Genomic DNA, 20,403 nt, shown 5'->3' with positions numbered 1-20,403 from the left:
TGTTTTACATTAAATCGCAGAACTTCACTATGGCCCTTTTTTCTTAATTTTCTTCATGGTAATTTCTTCTGTTGGAGTCCATTCCTGGCCAGTCCCATACAGGTACCAGTACAGACCTTAGGCCACCAACTGTACTAAAGCTCCACCCGATCCTTTTTTCAAACAAAGGGTCATGGTGGTCTGGTAAGTAGGCACTTACCTCTACCTTTCACTGGGTGTCACCAGTTTGATATCTGTTCCGTGGTGATGGTGTCTACTCTCAAGTCAACCATTTGATGCATGGACTTACCAATGCTTATCATTTAGTGACCATCGCTGCATTTTTTGGACCTGTTTGCACCTATTTTTTGATGTTGTTATTATATAAGCACTTGCACTTTAAATCACTATTATATTGTTGACCTTATAGTTAATATATTGTTTCAAGCTAGAATTTAGAATTTACCACCTAATATTAGCGCCCCCTTATTATACACCCCCCACATTGCTAAAGTTGTTTTCACACCACTTTAGGGGGAGCAGCTTCTTTAATATATTTAGATATTTTATTACCATAGCGCGGAGTTCTCTATTTATTCATTTATTTAGCATAATGCATGAGATCATGAGGGAACACTGATTCGGGTACCCCCTCTTAGCTTTAAATTGTTTCCCCTGGAGCGGTCCTCCAAATCCATGATTTTGGCATAGAGCCAGTGCCTTTCTTCCTCGTTTTCATCATTTGCATCAATTAGATCATTAACAGTTGTGGTGATATCTGTTATTGCATTTTCCACTTAATTTACACTGTCACTAGGGATGAGCTTGGTGTTCGACTCGAATGTATGTTCGACTCGAACATCGTCTGTTCGTACGTTCGGCGAATTTCGAACAAAACGGGTCGTTCGCGCCAAATTCGAGTGACGCGCGTCGGCCCATAATTCACTGCGGCATTGCGCGCTGATGATTGGTCAAGCATGCACCATGACCCTGCATGCTTGGCCAATCACAGCACGCAAAAAACGAAGAACCATAATTGGCCAAAGCCAGGGTGGCTTTGGCCAATTATGGCTCAGGGGGTTTAGTACACGCCCCACACTATATAAGGCCGCGTGTAGTGTGTTCCGGCTTTGTTAAAGAAAAGAACAGTTAGAGAGAGAGAGATAGACACAGTGTCTTTTCTACCAGATAGATAGATCGAGCAGGAAGGCTAGTCAGTTTAGTTAAATTTACAGTGTGTAGAGGATATATATACATCCTAGCGTTGTACATATATTTATACACTGTATAGCTTAGCTAGATCAGCTATTCCTATTGTTAGGCAGTAGATTGTGCTAGATGCAGTGCTCTAACGTGTTGTATTGCCTGCATAGTGTTTAGTTTACACCTAAACATAGTACTCAGTGTTAGTGGACGTGTGCTATTTAATTGCACATACACGCAGTTGCTGTTACTGCACGTGTGCTATATAATTGCACAAAAATGCATTAGCTGTTACTGCACGTGTGTTAGTGCACGTTTGCTGTGTTTTTGGCCATAAATGCAGTCGCTCTTACTGCACATTTGCTGTGTTTTTGCCCATAAACGCAGTTGCTGTTAGTGCACGTTTGCTGTGTTTTTGGCCATAAACGCAGTTGCTCTTACTGCAGTGTATAAAGGGATATTGCGTGAGTGAGAACGTCGTTCGCGGTCGGTAGAAAATGTCGGAAAAACAATCGTGCTGTACGACGATACGAAACTTGATAATTGGACTTTATGATCAGTGGATGAGTTTGTGGGTTAGATATGGGGAGAAAGCTAAGACTTTACTGACATTATTTTTTTTGATAAATTTTGACTTGCAGAAATAATGGAGGCCTTCAGAGAACAGGAGCTCTTCACAGAATTTGTTCAAAGGGGGCCCCGGATGGCAACCCCCCTTTTTTCTAGAATTTTTCTTTCCCAAAAAAATTATTTATTCAGCCAAGATCTGGCATTGTAATGGCCCCCCCACCCCTAAAATAATCGACATATTGTTGCCACACAGCACGTGCGCTTTGGGGGGGCCAAGCCTGTATGGCCACAGGCTCACGGGCCAACACTGGAACATCAATGGCCTCATCACCAGGCACAAGTGTCATGTAGTTTGTTGAGGGTCTCTTTAGGAAATTGTGCAATATGCAGCAGCAAAGTATGACATGGTTCAGATTCTACTTAAAAAAACCTACAAAGTATATAGGGCCAAAGGGTCTTGTCAGGGCCGATTCTCCCTATAGGCTCACTATGCAAGCCGCTTAGGGCCCCGCAAAGCTGCAAAGGACCCCCCAAATTACTAGAGGCCCCGTCTGGTGAGAAGTCATTTTCGCCCCCTCACCCCACTTCTAAACTCACTGGCTGAGTCATTTCCGACAGCAGAACACCCCCTTCCCCCGCTTCTCAACTTTCTTTAATGTGACATGTCACTGTCGTCAGCGCCCCTTCTCATTTTTAATGTGCCATGTCATTTTTCTTGGGGCCCCAGGGAGGTCAGGATCGGCACTGGGTCTTGTAATGACCTGGGGGGAGTGGTGGTGGGGAAACTCATGCTATTTTTTTCCATGATTTTTATCCATATTGCAGGGACCAAACATTACATTAAAGCCGCAAGCAGTATTAAATTACTTTTTTCTGAGAGTAATCTCATGTTGTGCAGGGACATTTCTAAACACGTGCCACTACTATAGACACCCAGCAGGTACGATATTTAAAGTAATTTTTGTTTTTTGTTTTTCACTTTAAGCTTAATTAAATCGCTGCTCCAGAAAAAAATAGTTTTTAAAACTTTTTTTTCCATTGATACATGTTCCCTGGGGCAAGACACGAGTTCTCAAAGACGTTTTCCAACAATAACTTGAATATTGGGCTTTAAAATGAGCACTGTTGAATTCGAACGTTCGAGTCCCATAGACTTCAATGGGGTTCTAAATGTTTGCGCGAACGGTCGGTCTGTTCGAACGTTCTGGTGCGAACCGAACGCGGGTATGTTCGGCTCATCCCTAACTGTCACCCATCGTGCTATCAGGCTGGAGTCGCCGAGGAGAAAAAAGAAGAGGGAAAAAAGCCTGAATAAAACAAAAACTATGCAGATAAAGATAACACTAGAGAAGCACACAGAGAGTGGAATAGGGGAAAGAATGGCAAAAATGTAAGCAAAAGATAAAGATAGTAAAAAATGTAATCAATAATAATGGCAACAATTAAGACAAAGATATCAATAGAAAAAATAATAAAAATAATAATGACTATAAATAATGAAAATAGAAAATATTTAAAGTGATACTAAAGTCTGTTTTTTTTATTGTTATACTTACCTGCTCTGTGCAATGGATTTGCACAGAGCAGCTCAGACCCTCCTTTTCTTGGGCCCCTCTTCGGTGCTCCTGGCCCCTCCCTCCTGTTAAGTGCCCCCACAGCAAGCAGCTTGCTTTGGGGGCACCCGAGCCAAGCCACAGCTCCATGTGTGATTGACAGCAGCGGGAGCCAATGGCACTGCACTGCTGTCTCAACCAATGAGGAGGGAAGTCTCAGGCAGCTGAGGAACTCTTACAACATCGCTGGATAGAGATGGGACTCAGGTAAGTATTATGGGGGCTGAGAGGGGCTGCTTCATACAGAAAGTTGTTTATCTTAATGCATAGAATGCATTAAGATAAAATAAATTCCTGCCTTTACAATCACTTTAAGGAGTAATAAAATAAAGAAAAGATAAAGAGAAAAAAAGGGGGTTAGGTGGGGGGAAAAAGATACCAGAAGATTAGAAATACAACGTGGAGCAGGGTGGTCTATGGTGAAAAAATCTGGGGGGTGAAGGGTGAGGGAGGGGGGTTGGGAAGTCGAGGAGGGGGAGAGAATAGAAATAATAGGGCAGAAACAGGAATGGAAGGACTAAAGAAGAGAAAAGAGAGTGGATAGCAAGGCAAGCGAAAGCTCCAGTAGCTAAAGGTTGTTGGTTTTATAGTTCCAAAGTAATATGCATGGGGGAAGGAAAGGTTCCATAATCACAGTTTTATGGCCCACATTACCTCCATAATCACATAGCCTACACATAGTAAAGACAAATTTTTCGGCCCCCATTATTTAATGTACTCGCCACCTGACAATAGTCTACAAAGGAAAAAGAAAAGGGGAAAGCAAATGGCCCTGATGAAAATATTACAATCATAATATCAGCCAAGCCAACAGACAGTTATCTATCATTCAAAAACCATGTGAATGATAGATTGGTGTCAAGTCTGTACCATACTAAAAGTGCGAATCCAGTAGTCCTCGCATTGTAAAACAAGATGGTCACGGTCCCCACCTCTAATGGGCTGTTCGACATGCTCAATGACCATACACCTCAGTTCATGTATTTGATGTCTTTGCTTAACAAAATGTACAGCCACCAGTTTGTTCAGATCAATCTGTACGCCTTCCTTCGTCTTGAAAAGGGCTACCCTAATTTCTCTCCTGTGTTTTTAACCACTTAAGGACCGGACCAATATGCTGCTAAATGACCCAAGGGGTTTTTACAATTCGGCTCAGCGTCGCTTTAACAGACAATTGCGTGGTCGTGCGATGTGGCTCCCAAACAAAATTGGCGTCCTTTTTTTCCCACAAATAGAGCTTTCTTTTGGTGGTATTTGATCACCTCTGCGGTTTTTATTTTTTGCGCTATAAACAAAAATAGAGCGACAATTTTGAAAAAAATGCAATATTTTTTACTTTTTGCTATAATAAATATCCCCCAAAAATATATAAAAAAACATTTTTTTCCCTCAGTTTAGGCCGATACGTATTCTTCTACCTATTTTTAGTAAAAAAATCGGAATAAGCGTTTATCGTTTGGTTTGCGCAAAATTTATAGCGTTTACAAAATAGGGGATAGTTTTATTGCATTTTTTATTTATTTTTTACTACTTATGGCGGCGATCAGCGATTTTTTTCGTGACTGCGACATTATGGCGGACACTTCGGACAATTTTGACACATTTTTGGGACCATTGTCATTTTCACAGCAAAAAATGCATTTAAATTGCATTCTTTATTGTGAAAATGACAGTTGCAGTTTGGGAGTTAACCACAGGGGGCGCTGAAGGAGTTTCGTTTCACCTAGTGTGTGTTTACAACTGTAGGGGGGTGTGGCTGTAGGTGTGACGTCATCGATCGTGTCTCCCTATAAAAGGGATCACACGTTTGATGCAGCCGCCACAGTGAAGAACGGGGAAGCCGTGTTTACACACGGCTCTCCCCATTATTCAGCTCCGGGGACCGATCGCCGCACTCCAGCGGCGATCGGGTCCGTGGGACCCGCGGTCCCGGAGCTTCGGACCGGGTCGCGGGCGCGCGCCCGCGACCCACGACTGGGTACTAGTACAGGACGTACCTGTACGTACATGTGCCCAGCCGTGCCATTCTGCCGACGTATATGTGCAGGAGGCGGTCCGGAAGTGGTTAAAAATGTCTCTTAAAAGGGCTGGTTGTTTTTCCCACATATGGGAGTGAACATGGGCATTTGAGAAAAATACACACAGTAATCCGTATTACAGTTCAGATATTTGTGAATGCAATAATGGTTACCCTTGTGTGGGTGTGTGAAATGTTTACCACCACCAATGCATTCCAGTAGGCGCAGAATCCTTTTGAACTTTTATTAGTACAAGACAGAGTAAAACTGTAATAGATACAAACAGATTACAATTAATAAACAATAATACGATTAGTGCCTCTATCTATCTATCTAGACTGAGAGACAAATGATAAACATACCGGAGATGGATCTGGATGGGTAGCGTAGAACTAGGCAGTCCATGTGCTTCCTTCAAGGGTGAAAAAGGGAAAAGGCCTAAAGAACCTGAAGCAGGGGCTGATGGGAAAGAAATACAGTAGCTTGCATGGACCAAACTAACTAGCTATTCTAGCTGAATGCTTTGTAACAGAAATAGAGCAGTTAAACAAAATGGCCATTAGATGGCAGCATGAATTTATTAAACCAAAGTCAATGTAAAGATTATAAACCTTATTAACGAAGGCATGACAATTATAATTAAAAGGTTTTTATTACAAAAATAGAAACATTCCATAACATTTACAGTAAAATATCAGTTGTGACAACCATGAATCAACTTATCGTTGGCACATATTACCAACGATATATACAAAGTACCAATAATTGCGCAGTGTATGTAAATTCTACATGCCTCATGTTTCACGGTTACTTGATGTCCGCTTCCTCAGGCCTTGTACAGACAAGCAGACATGTCCGATGTCGGACATGTCTGCTGGGAGGTTTTGGTCTGATGTGTGTACACACCATCAGACCAAATTCCCCGCAGACAGAGAACGCGGTGACGTAGACAACACCGACGTTCTCTGACACGGAAGGTCAATGCTTCCACGCATGCGTCGAATCAATTCGACGCATACGCGGGATTTCGGGCCAGCGGACATGTCCGATGAGTCGTACTAACCATCGGACATGTCCGACGGACAGGCTTCCAGCGGACAAGTTTCTTAGCATGCTAAGGCCTCGTACACACGACCGAACATGTCTGCTGAAACTGGTCCGCAGGCCAGTTTCCGCGGACATGTCCCACCGTGTGTACGGCCTAGCGGACTGAATTCCTGGCCTAGTGGACAGGTTTCCAGCGGACAAAAGTTTCTTAGCATGCTAAGAAACTTGTCCGGTGGAAACCTATCCGTCGGACATGTCCGATGGTTAGTACAACTCATCGGACATGTCCACTGGCCTGAAATCCCGTGCATGCGTCGAAGTGATTCGACGCATGCGTGAAAGCATTGAACTTCCTGGTTCGCGCACGTCGCCGCTTTATCGTCACCGCCACATCACCGCGTTTTCTGTCTGCGGGGAATTTGGTCTGATGGTGTGTACACACATCAGACCAAAACCTCCCAGCAGACATGTCTGATGAAAACGGTCCGCGGACCGTTTTCATCGGACATGTCTGCTCGTCTGTACAAGGCCTTAGAAACTTTTGTCCGCTGGAAACCTGTCCGCTAGGCCGGGAAACTGTCCGGTAGGCCCTACACACGGTCGGACATGTCCGCGGAAACAGGTCCGACGGACCAGTTTCAGCTGACATGTTCGGTCATGTGTACAAGGCCTAAGGAGTCATACATAGGCGCATAATTTGTTGAAAGGTATGTACACGGAATATGTCATGAAACTAAAAATAAACATTAATATCTTTATATATACACATCGTGCAAAATATATTGTTAATATTTCATAGAAAAAAAGTGCAACCATCTGCCGGTATATAACCAACACATCCGCCGGACCGTTTTCAGCAGACATGTCCCCTCGGAGATTTTTGTCTGATGGTTGTACACACCATCAGACAGAAATCCGCGCGGACAGACAGCGCGGTGACGTGTCCGCGGCGACGTGCGCGACGCTGGAAGGTCAATGCTTCCACGCATGCGTCGAAGTGATTCGACGCATGCGAGGGATGGCGGCCACTCGGACATGTACGGTGAGTCTGTACAGACGACCGAACATGTCCGACGGACAGGATTCCAGCGGACATGTTTCTTAGCATGCTAAGAAACATGTGTCCGCTCGAAAACGGTCGGGTGGACAAATGTCCGCTGGAAACCTGTCCGGTCGGCCGTACACACGACCGAACATGTCTGCTGAAACTGGTCAGCGGACCAGTTTCAGCAGACATGTTCGGTCGTCTGTACGAGGCCTAAAAGAACATCTCACCGTGGATGCTGTGTCAGGTAGGTGGCCAAGAGCCCGAACCATAAATGGCAACCCACCCCGGAGGACACAGAAAGTCACAGGATGGCCCAAAACATAGGTATAACCTAGATAAAATATTTGAATTTAGACATATGTCAGTATATTCACATTCTCCTCAGGCCCATAAACGTGGCCAGGTGGCAAATTATAAGCATTATCCATATATATATATAAATATAACATATACCTTCTATTAAGAGACGTTTGTTCTATCCCAGTCAATGTCACTTGGTATATATATATATATATATATATATATATATAGCCCCTCTGGGTACAGGGAGGTCTGAAAATAACAATTAGTGGTAATTAGTTATTTATATTAGTTATTTATACATTTTTCATCAACTGAATCAGAGGTGTTATTATATTATTATAGTTTTTGTTTTTACCTGAGTTCTTTATATATATTGTGACCAGAGGTGGATCTGATATATTCCTTTGGGAAATATTAGTGAACTGTGTGGGTGTGCACCTGTGTTTATTAAAAGAAAGAATATATCTTATATAACATAAGACTAGATACATGTGTATGGTATGAAATAAAGTAGGATATCCTATCATATTTAGGTGAAGTGAACTAAAGTGAAATGTTACCTTTAGGCCAGGTTCACACCTATGCAAATTGAGTGCGGCTTAAACCGCATCCAATTCGCAGGACATTTCAAAATACATTGTTTTCAATGAGGCTGGTTCACATATGTGCGATGCATTCGCACTGCGCATTGCCTCCAAACTGTGTGCGTTTTTTATGTCTTGCGGTGCAGCTCTAATTCGCAGATGTGTTCAGTTCTCTTCAGGAATTTCTCTCATTCAGCTCAATACACTTCTCCCCCACTCTCCTCTCACCCGGAACTTCTCCCAGGTCTCCAAATTCGCATCTACAGTAAAACGTTGCTAATCTGCTGAACACTTCTCTTATCTCTCTGCAGAGATAAGAGAGCTGAAATTTGTACCGCACTAGTGTGATTCCGGTATAGTGTCACCGTTTGCTCCCTATCGCAGAATGCAGCCTAAGTCACATGGCGTCGAACTGCGCATGCGCAATGCGTTCCAACGTCAAATGCGAAGCGTTCCAGGGGATTCACGACATTACCGTTCAGTGAACCCATCACAATTTGTGACGGAAGTAACGAGGAAGCATACACAGAGCGGGGGGGGGGGGACCGGAGAGAAAGACATACAGATGTAATGAGAACCATACAAAGAGCGGGGGGGGGGCGGGAAAAAAAGAGACATGCAGATATAATGAGAACAATACACGGAGCGGGGGGAGAGATAAAGAGACATGCAGATACAGTATGGTTATCATTACATCTGTATGTCTCTTTCTCTCCCGCCCCCCGCTCTGTGTATGGTTCTCGTTACATCTGTATGTCTCTTTCTCTCCTGCCACCCCCCCCCCCCCCCCCGCCGCTCTATGTATGGTTCCTCGTCACTTCCGTGACAAATTGTGATGGTTCACTGAAGGGTAGTGTCGTAAATCCCCTGGAACGCATAGCATTTGCCGTTGGAACGCATTGCGCATGCGCAGTTGGCCGCCACGTGACTTCCGCAGCATTCTGCGATAGGGAGCAGAATATGACACTGCAATTAAATTTGTGTGAAAAATGGGGTTCTACGTCCTCCAGTCAGATTTTCGCTTCAATCAGGTAGCTGCCTCATGTGGAGTAAAGAGTCCTCACTTCAGTCAGATGGCTGCCTCATTTGAAGTGAGGAGTCTGTAGATAACCACTATGATATGAGTTAGCTGTGGTAAAACAGCCTCATCAATACAGCAGTCCAGGTGAGATAAATTTGAACTTACCACTAGTGACAGACAGGGATACACAGGCGTCTCCTTACTGCAGCACACAACTGATGTGTGTCCTGCGGTGTATGTTTTTATATTGTGTCTCCTGGAATTTCCATCTGGAAACGCCCATGACGCAGAGCGTCTGACGTTGCCGGACCTGCGCCTGTGCGTATATGCGTGTGGACATGGGCCATAGTCCCAAAGACGGTAGATGCATGGAATTGCTCCACCATAAGGACCATAGTTGGCACTAACGATACAATATCATCAGTGCAAACCCCCACCAGAAACATGCATCCACTGGGTGAGTTACAATTGGCCCGGATACACAGCCCATGACACAGTTCCACTCAAAAATGGAACTTCTGCTTTAAATATTGTGACACCCTGACATGTCACATTTGGCATGTCATTTTTTTGGGGGGGGGGGAGCGGGTACCTAGTTTTCACAGGTACCCAGATCCCATTTCCTCTCTTGGCGTTCACCTCTTCCCTTTCCTCCCTGCAATCTTCTGGGACACGCAACAGGTCCCAGAAGATTGCAGTACGCTCGCGCATGCGCAGTGCGTTCCTGTCTGTGAAGCCACAGCCGGGCGCCCACACTTGCAATGACGGCGCCTCAGAGAGGAGGGGGAGAGAAGTGAGGCTTTGGGTGGCTGCATCGCTGGACCATGGGACAGGTGAGTGTCTGTTTTTTTAAAGCAGCTACACTTCTTGTGAATGGGTGGAACTGCTCTTTAACCAACATTTGATATGGTTAGAAAAAACATCAGAAGTATGTATATAGCATGCCTTAATATAATCCACAAATAGATTTGCAAAAGATGGGGGCCCTAAAATTAGTTGTAAGTAATATGTAGGTCATGTGATTATGGACCCTCTCCTTCCCCTGTGCATATTATTTTGGAACTATAAAGCCCATGGCCTGTAGCCACTGGAGCTCTCACTTGCCTTGCTATCCACTCTCCTTTTTCTTTGTTTTCTTTATCCTTTCATTCCTGTTTCCTGTCGTCTATTTCTACCCTCCTCTACTTCACAACCCCCACCCCTCTCTTCGTTTCCCCCACTTTTTTACCATAGATCATACTGCTCCACTTTGCTTTTTTTTTTCAATAGTTTTTATTGAAATATCAAATAGAAAGAAAAAAGTACAATCATATAAATACAAGATAGTCAAAAATAAACATTAGTGTGGTTGAATTATCTATAGAAAGAACCATCTAGGCTTCCGGTTCCGGCGCGGCATAGAGTAGCGGCTTCTCCCTCAGCTCCCGCTCGCAGCCCCTTAAAATCGGCATATAAAGCCCATTGTTTCTCCTGCCGCTGCCCGCACCTCCCATCCTGCCTCCCGGATGCCCGATGGACCGTTTTGTGGGAAAAAAACGGCCCGAGATCACGTACGGCCGCGCCGGACGCATCCAAAATTGAGGCCCCGGCTTCGGCCTGTCCACGATCGCTGAGAAACCAGCCATGGAGGTAATCGGTGATCCAGAGCTTTCTCAGCCACAGCCTGTTCCATGCCCTCCACAGCCACAGCATGCCCCACACAGTTCACACCAGGGGGATGCTAACCCCTACAACACTGACCTCATAGCTCAATCTGTGGCAACACTATTGTCCCCCATGATTGCTGCTTCAGTGGAGAAAGCTGTAACTGCAGGGATGCAGCAGATCAAAAAACAGCTGGGCGAACATGGCACCAGATTGAATGAGGCTGAGAGCCATATCTCTAACCTAGAAGAGGAATTATATCAGGCACAAGCTACGGAGGAAGCCGAGGATAAAATTAATCAATATGTTTTTCAAAAGCTGGATGATTTGGAGAATAGATCCAGAAGGAGTAACTTGCGCTTTGTTGGTATCCCAGAATCACTCCAAAACTCTGCTCTCACTGACTTTTGTGCCAGACGCATCCCAGAAGCATTAGGCCTTCCTGGTACATGTACAGTCGAACAGGCCCATCGCCTGGGTGCTTTCGCCACAGAACGCAAATCTCCCCGCCCGATCATCGCAAAATATCTGAATTATTCTGACAAAACATCCATCTTACAAAAATTCAGACAATCTAGATCTTTTCAAGTAGACGGGATGAAGGTCCTGATTTTCGCGGACTACTCCGCCAAAGTCTCCAAGAAGAGGAAGGCCTTCCAACATGTCTGCACGGAGCTCCACCAATGGCAAGTGATATTCACTTTGTCATTTCTTGCTTTTCTCCGCATCAAAACCCCCACTGGGGACCAAGTGGCCTTTCACGACCCCTCCGAAGCGGAAGCCTATCTGCGTACGCTGCTTACAGCGCCTCATTCCAACTCACCGTCGAAAGCTAATCCGACCAACCGCCCGCTGGACCAATGAAGCCCTAGGAAAGACTCTCCCAAACGCTTCAAAACCTCGGGATCTGATCACTGCTATACTCCTCGCTGATTTGGGAACGGCACCTCTCCAACTGTACTTGTCCACCTAACCAATAGATGGGACTCCGACAGCTTCGGGTTTGTTTTTCCGGGAAGTACTTTCTCCAATTTTTTTTCCTGCCTCCACCCGAGGCCCCCATCCACCCTGTTGGACTTTAAGGTTATATTTCTTATGGGGTTCCCTACCTTTATTAAGTTTTGTTTGTGTGTTGTTTTCCTTTTTTTTTAACCCTGCTCATTAGTACCTCATGGGTGAATGATGCTGAAAACAGCTAAACCCCCCTTTGCGCATCCGATATACTGCTTTGTGCTTTCTACCTCTGCTTACTATAGGTGGTTATTTTACTGCAGTGTCTCGGGTCTGTACTGGGAGCTGCCCTACTCTGTTATTTCCATGCGGAAAAAAAGTGAAGCTCTTCGACTGTTTGGTTTGCTATTTATGTTATTTTCTTACCCTATCACCCACAAGCACTCTTTTCCCGCACCTCTCCTCTGTCACCCCTAGATCACCACCGGCCGTGTATTACCTACCCCCTTGCTATGCCCATTACGATAGGCTTCGTATTGATTGCCCCTACTCTCTTTTTAACATTGTCTGTCCCCTCAATTCCAGCGCACACCCCCCTTCTCACTCCCCGCACATGAAAGTCCTATCATGGAATGTTAAGGGACTTAGATCCCCCATCTCCAAAGACTTCACACTGACATCGCCCTCCTCCAAGAAACCCACCTCTCCACTCCTGACTTCCATCGCATGAGGAAACTCTGGGTGGGCACGGTCTTAGGCTCTAGTGCGTTAGGTCGCAAAGCAGGAGTCCTCATCCTGATACACAAAAACCTCCCATGCGAAATTATATCTTCAGAATCTGACGACCAGGGGCATATATTTACGGCGCACATTTGCGTAGGCACCAGGGTACTTGTCCTAACGAATATTTACGCTCCCAACAGTCCGGGGAAGCAATTCTTTAATGACCTATCTTCCAGATTATTACGCATCCCACATATCCCCCACCTCACCGGTGGTGGCTTCAATGCCATTTTATACCCAACGGATGACAGGTCTCCCCTCAAACGCTAGCCCGTTACCCCTCCCCCCTCCAACCCGACCCTCTTCGCAGACACGATGGACTCTCTCCACTTCCAAGACGTTTGGCGACTGTTTCACCCGGTAGACAGGGAGTTTACTTTCTATTCCAACCCACATAAAGTGTTCACTAGAATAGACTATCTCTTATGCACTGATAACCTCACCCCTCTGATCTCCGGTTCAGACATTCATGATATTGCCATATCCGACCATGCCCCGGTTTCAGTAACTCTAGACAACCCAGACCTATGCCCTAGCCCTAGAATTTGGCGTTTCCCCTCTTTTCTTCATAATAATTCAGACTTCCAACAATACATGACAAAAGAATGGGAACAATTCTCCACGGGAAACTCCCCACACAGTGGTGAGCCCAACCTCTTCTGGGAAGCAGGCAAGGCTTTCCTCCGAGGCTGCATCATTTCCTATGCCGCTTCTTATAAGAGATGCATCCTAGCTGAATATAAATTAGCCAGCTCCAAACTTCATGTGGCCCAACGCACCCTATCTGCCTTAGACTCACCTGATAACAGAACGGAATGGCAATCTGCAAAAAGAGCCTTTGACTCATGGGTGGAAACCCTTGAACGAACGAAGAAAGCCTACTTCGACGCCACACTCCATAAATACGGTAATAAAGCTGGGAACTTCTGGCGAGACTCTGTAAAGGTCCCTTCCGCCCTACACATATTACTGCCCTGCGTGACACCACAGGTGTCGTCAGAAACTCGCATCGGGATATTAACAAAATTATGCTGCAATATTACACCTCTCTTTACGCACGTGACCCCATTGACAGAACAGTTGCGCACTCTTATCTCGACAAATCTGCCCTACCCTCGTTATCTTCCTCCCAACTAGAAGCACTAAATGCACCTATATCCCGCTCTGAAATTTCAACAACTATTCAACATCTAGCTCCTTCCAAAGCCCCATGCCCCAACGGTTTCACAGGGGGATTTTATAAAACCCTACAAAACATAACGGAACCTACTTTGCTCACTGTCTACGAAGGCATTTGGTCAGGGGGCCCATACCTGCCCACGGGTAATCAGGCCATTATCAAATTAATTTCCAGAAAAGGTAAGGATCCCCTTGATCCGGGTTCATACAGACGGTCTCCGCGGCGGATTCGCCGCGAGATCGCCACTATCGGTGGCGGGAGCGGGCCCCCCCCCCTCCCGCTGCTCTCCCGCGCCCTCCGCTGCTTACCGGAGCCGTCGGTAGCGGCGGAGGCGATCGGGTCCGTTCGACAGCTGACTGGGGTTGCGAGTGAGGGAAAAATGTCCTTCACCCGTCCCCATGGCTCTGCTGGGCGGAAGTGACGTCAAAACGCCAGTCCCGCCCAGCGTCTTAAAGAAACTTTTTTTTTTTTTTGTCATTTGAAAAAATGACAGTTTCAATTATTTTTTTCTTTTTTTTGCATTTAAGTCTAAATATAAGATCTGAGGTCTTTTTGACCCCAGATCTCATATTTAAGAGGACCTGTCAGGGATGTTTACATTCCTTGTAATAGGAATAAAAGTGATCAATTTTATTATTTTTTATTTCAGTGTAAAAAAGTATTAACTAAATAAAAATAAATAGGAAAACAAAAAAAATATGTTTTTAAAGCGCCCCGTCCCGACGAGCTCGCGCACAGAAGCGAACGCATACGCGAGTAGCTCCCGCATATGAAAACTGTGTTCAAACCACACAAGTGAGGTATCGCCGCTTTAGACCTCCTCTATAACTCAAAAAATGCAACCTGTAGAATTTTTTAAACGTCGCCTTTCGAGATTTTTAAGGGTAAAAGTTTGACGTCATGCCACGAGCGGGCGCAATTTTTAAGCGTGACATGTTGGGTATCATTTTACTCGGCGTAACATTATCTTTCACAATATATAAAAAAATTGGGCAAAATTTATTGTTGTCTTATTTTTTAATTCAAAAAAGTGATTTTTTTCCAAAAAAAGTGCGCTTGTAAGACCGCTGCACAAATACGGTGTGACAAAAAGTATTGCAATGACTGCTATTTTATTCTTTAGGGTGTTAGAAAAAAATATATATAATGTTTGGGGGTTTTAAGTAATTTTCTAGCAAAAAAAAATGTTTTAGTCTCGTAGACACAGAATCTGAAAAACAAGCCTGGTGGGAAAGAGGTTACGATGGTCAGTTTTGCCCGTCTATTATACCCGCTACAGACGATCCCACTATTGCCTGATCTGCAACATAATCTCCTTTTACGTGATACAGCCGTTGCTTGGAGAGAATCGAGAAAAGGCCTCAAGCTTTCCCCTTTTATATCCAGATACCTCCCTATTCAAGGTAATCCACATTTTTTTTACCAGGGGTGAGTCACAAAGCCTTTGAAATATGGGAGCAAAAAAGGACTCACTAAGTTCTCTCAACTTTGCAGTGTGAACACAGGGTGCCCTCTCCCTTTCTCCGTAGTGGCAACAACCTTCTCTTTTCCCCAATCTCATGCCTTCTCTTTCAGGCAATGCATCAGTTTTCTCCGGGATACCTGTAGAGAGGATGCTAAGAGATTAAAATTGACGGTTACGGATCAATTTCTCCTAAATGGATCTTATACCATCTTGGACATTTATAAACCTCTCCTTCAAAAAACCACCCCCCACCTGTCATCCTCGTCATTGAGTGTAAGTGCCTTAAGCGCAGCCCGCGGATTTTTAGAGAGAATATGGGCCCTAGTACCTAAACTCCTTCAGGGCTATAATAAGATATTGCAATAATCCCCAACGAGGTTTGGAGAGAATTGCAACTAAAAATCCTGCATCGTGCCTACATCCCTTTCCTTCATGACAAGAGCAGCCGTATAGCTGCCGAATGCCCGCTTTGCCACCAACTCAAACCCTCACTAACACATCGTTTTTGGCCGTGTACCTTTATCTCCACCTTTTAGGATCAAGTATTATCCTTCATATATGGAATAACTCTTTTAAAGTTACCTAAGGATCCTCTACTACTTATTTTTGGTTATTAGGACAAGCACCTCCTCACATGGTCTGCCGGTTCCCGTACGCTACACTCAAATTGGATCCTGGTATGTCTACTCATCGCTCGAAGATCTATACTAAAAACTTGGACATCCTCCTACCCACCTAAAGTCTCACAGGTTAAAAGGGAGCTCCTTCTCCTATTATATAAAGACAAGCTCAATACCAACTTCAAATGTGAAGGCTCCGCAAAACGTTTCTACTCCAGATGGGAGACTTTTATGGAGGCAACCTTACCCCCAGAGGAACTCAACAATTTCATGTTCTCCTTCTCGTACTATGGGGACCTTTCATCTTCTATGAGCCAAGAAGCCTCACCCAACAACTAATTTCTATCCAAGATCCCGGGATTCCCTTTTCGATTAAACAACGTGTTAATTCTCTCCTTAACCCTGCAGCGCTAGCATATCGGCAGCCCTCTGAACAGGCATAGCTCTTGCTTCTCACATACCTTTTTTTTTAATATATGTTTTTTTGAGCTTATTCCCTCATTTCTAGTGGTGACCCCCCCCCCCACCTCCTTTTGTTTTTCTGTTTGGTTTGTTACCTACTCTTATATTTTTTCAGGGTCTAGCTTTCATATGATCCATCCAGTTTCTGTTTTTTTTATATGACAAAATGTGATTAGTAACCTTTGTGTACTTAGTTCTATTGTCATTTCTATTATTTAATTTTTCTTCTATTTTTTGTACTGCAATATACCTCAATAAATTCTTAAAAAAAAAAAAAAAAAGAAAGAACCATCTAACCACAAATATTTTAAATACGATGGCCCAGATTCACAAAGCACTTACGCCGACGTACAGCACGTTACGCCGGCATAAGTGCCAATGTGCGCCGGCGTATGTGTGCGGCAGACCCACGAACCAACATGCGCCTAATAACAGGCTACGCCCCGCCGACGTAGCGTGAGCACGCCGGCGTAGGGTGGGCGCACATGTGGGCTGGGCGCACGGCGCATGCTATGCGAGATGCACGCAAGTTGTCCGGCGTAAAGTTATTCCCCATACATGAGGCGCAACCCGGCAACAGACATGCACAGGTCAGCTGGAGAGCAGCTGCAGCAGCACCGTTACGGACGAGCAGAGCAACCACGCTTTCAGGACAACACATGCAGTGCAGCCACTGGTCAAGGTACTGGCAACACTCAACTTCCTCACCAGTGGATCTTTCCAACATACAAGTGGAGTCATGTCTGGGATGTCACAATCCACCATGAGCAGATGCGTTCCCCAGGTCGTCCACGCAATCCTCACACGCATGTCCCACCACATCATCAAACCGACCCATGAGCACCTGCGGCAGAAGGCAATGCAGGATATCTACAGCATTGCCGGATTACCACGCACCGTCAGGGGCCATTGATTGCACACATGTGGCACTACGGCCCCCCGTGCCACAGAGCACATATACCGCAATCGTAAGCAGTGGCATTCCATCAACGTACAGGTGATAGCCGATGCCCAATGCCTCATATGGCACGTCCGTGCCAAACACCCCGGGGCCAGCCACGACAGCTTTTGGGCCAAGGATGAGTCCAAGAAGCAGCTGCAGGCCCCGGAATCAATTATCGCCGGCAGACGTGTTGCCCCTTCCGGGAGCTGTAGGGAAAGAAAGAGGATAACATAAGTCTGAGGCAAACTGGTAACAGGGAAATTGATAGCAGATGGAGGTTTCGACTTACAAGGCCTTACTGGGCAAGTGCGCAAAAAGTGTCCGGCGGCTCCGCAGTACAGACAGAGGTTAGATTGACGCCTCCGGAGTCTTTCTTCTGGAGTCAGAGGGGCCCGTACTATACCAAGCTGCATCGGCTCTGGGTCGGGTAATGAGGTGTTTGGTGGAGCTGGGTGAGGCGGAGGTACTGGAGCATATCTTGGTGGAACCCAGTTAGGCCGGTTGGACTGGAACCTCTCCGAACGACGTTCTCGAAGGCGCCTATCCAGCTGAGTGGCGGTTTGGATTAAATCCTCCAGAGAGGCAGGGGGTGCCGACCTTGCAAGCTCATCCTTTAGGTTCTCAGAGAGGCCCTGGCGGTATTGGTACCTGAGGGCCAACTCATTCCAGCCTGTGTCAGCAGACCACTTTCTAAATTCGGCGGTGTAGTCTTCCACCGGCCGTCTCCCTTGATTTAAGCTGTGCAGAGTACCCTCTGCGGTGGCTGCACGTAGGGGGTCGTCGTATAATTTCCCCATGTGGGTGAAGAAGGTGTCCATAGAGTCAAGTATTGGACTGCGTTGTTCCATTAAGGAGTGTGCCCATGCTTGAGGCTCCTCAGAAAGGAGAGAGATTACGAATCCAACCTTAACAGCTTCGGTCGCAAAAGTTCTAGGTTGCAAGGCCAGGTAAAGGGAACAGGCATTCTTGAAAGCCCGATATTTCCGGCGGTCGCCTGAGAATCGCTCGGGCATGGAGACCCGGGGTTCGGGATTACTCCCCATCATGACAGGGCTTGCAGGAGCTTGGGCAGCAGAAGGTCCGGGTGAAGAGGCTAGGGCCGCAGTGGATGGACCTGGGGAACCGGCCAGTTGTTGGAGGCGGCCATCAATCTGGAGGTAGCCTTCCTGAAGCTTCTGGACTGCCTCTGTTAAGGCGGAGACCTGTTGGCACAGCGTCTCAAAGGGTGAGCGCGCCCTGTCGGTCTCAGACATCTGGCTGGTTTGTACTGTCAGAACCTGTACTCACCGAGACCGAGATGCTGAGGGCGGCTCACCTTTGCGACCCTGTGCAGACCACTCCCTGGAGTTGGGACAGAGGAGGGACGGCACAAGGAGGCACCGGCGCCGGGAGCTGGCAGGAAGACTTGGTGCAGCTGACAGAAGCAGGGCAGGTGCAGAAGACTGGAGACAAGCGTTGGTCAGGCAGGAACTGGTAGGTGAGTCTGGTAGGGTCCACAGGAGATGAGGGCAAATCCGAGTCACAAGCCGAGGGTCAAGGGCAGGAGAGTTCAGAGGGAGTCCATGAGAGCAAGCCAAGGTCAAGGGGCAGGAGATAACAGCAATCCAGGTAACGTTAGCCAAAGGGTCAGAGGTTCCAGGTGAGAGGAGAGTCGTCAGGAATTCCGGGTCAAAACAGGCAGGTACGGCAACAGGTAAACACATAGGAGCTGAAGACAAACCAGCAACCTGTTCAGGGAAGGCTGCTGGTTTAAATAGGAATGTCCGGCCTCTGATTGGCCCCAGGGTTGCCGCATACGTGCACGTGCGCGCTTCCACGCACACGGCGCGCTGCCGTACCGCGCATGCGTGCGCGCAAACCACGCACAGGCATGCGCCGAAATGTCATTCTACTGGGCATGTGCGGGAATCTGTCAGAGATGGAGCTAGTACCCTGACAGTGCCCCCCCCCAAGGGGCGGACTCCGGACGCCCAAACTGGTCATTAACTCCGGGTGTTCCAGGTGAAAGGCCCGAATCAGGCGAGGGGCATGGAGATTCCGGGAAGGCTCCCAAGAGTTATCTTCAGGGGGATATCCCTTCCACTTTATAAGGTATTGCAACTGCCTTCCTCTTTTCCTGCAGCTCAAGATGGCCTCCACCTCAAACTCTTTTTCACCCTCAATCTCCACTGGTGGAGGTGGCAGTTCTTCTCTACCGTTGAAGGGGTCAGACACAACGGGCTTAAGCAGAGAGGCGTGAAACACAGGGTGGATCTTGTAGGACCTGGGTAAAGCCAACTCAAAAGCTACTGGGTTGATTTCTCGCCTGATCTCAAATGGCCCGATGAACCTTGGACCCAGCTTCCGAGAGGGAATAGGTAACTTGAGGTTGATGGCGGATAGCCAGACCTTCTCACCCACTTTGAAGACAGGGCAATCCTTCCTCCCCTTGTCATGGAACCTCTTATAGTCCTGCTGAGCTTGCTGCATGCTTTCCTGTAACTTCTGAAAGTTTTGCTGGATGCAGGTCACACGTTCCTGGACCGCTGGCACAGATGTTTCCGGGATGGAGTCCGGCAAAAAGGAAGGGTGGAAACCGAAGTTAGCCCAGAACGGGGTTTGGTTTGTGGAAGAATGTATGGAATTATTGTAAGCGAACTCGGCTGTAGATAACAAGGAGGACCAATCGTCTTGGGAGACTGAGCAAAAGCATCGTAGATACTGTTCTAGCGTTTGATTAGTGCGCTCTGTCTGGCCATTACTTTGAGGGTGATAGGCCGAGGACAGACAGATCTTCACTTCCAAAGCTCTGCAAAGTTCCTTCCAAAATTTGGATGTGAATTGAGTACCTCTGTCAGATACTATGCTTTTGGGCACTCCATGGAGCTTGATAATCTCTTTAAAAAAGATTTTGGCTGTGTCTGCCGCGGAGGGCGTACCCACCATGGGCAAAAAATGCGCCATCTTGGACAGACGGTCCACCACGACTA

The 20,403-nt window shown here is 46.4% G+C and overlaps 1 protein-coding gene across 16 annotated transcripts in view; it reads left to right on the top strand.

Moving 5' to 3' along the window:
* RIMBP2 (RIMS binding protein 2) overlaps window positions 1-20,403 on the top strand; it is a 758,298-nt gene that overhangs the window by 542,702 nt on the left and 195,193 nt on the right. The window lies entirely within an intron of this gene.

Source organism: Rana temporaria, chromosome 1, assembly GCF_905171775.1.
Source record: "Rana temporaria chromosome 1, aRanTem1.1, whole genome shotgun sequence".
Lineage (NCBI taxonomy): Eukaryota > Metazoa > Chordata > Amphibia > Anura > Ranidae > Rana > Rana temporaria.
The sequence above is the reverse complement of the archived record's forward strand: the minus strand, read 5'-3'. Positions and strand labels throughout refer to the sequence as shown.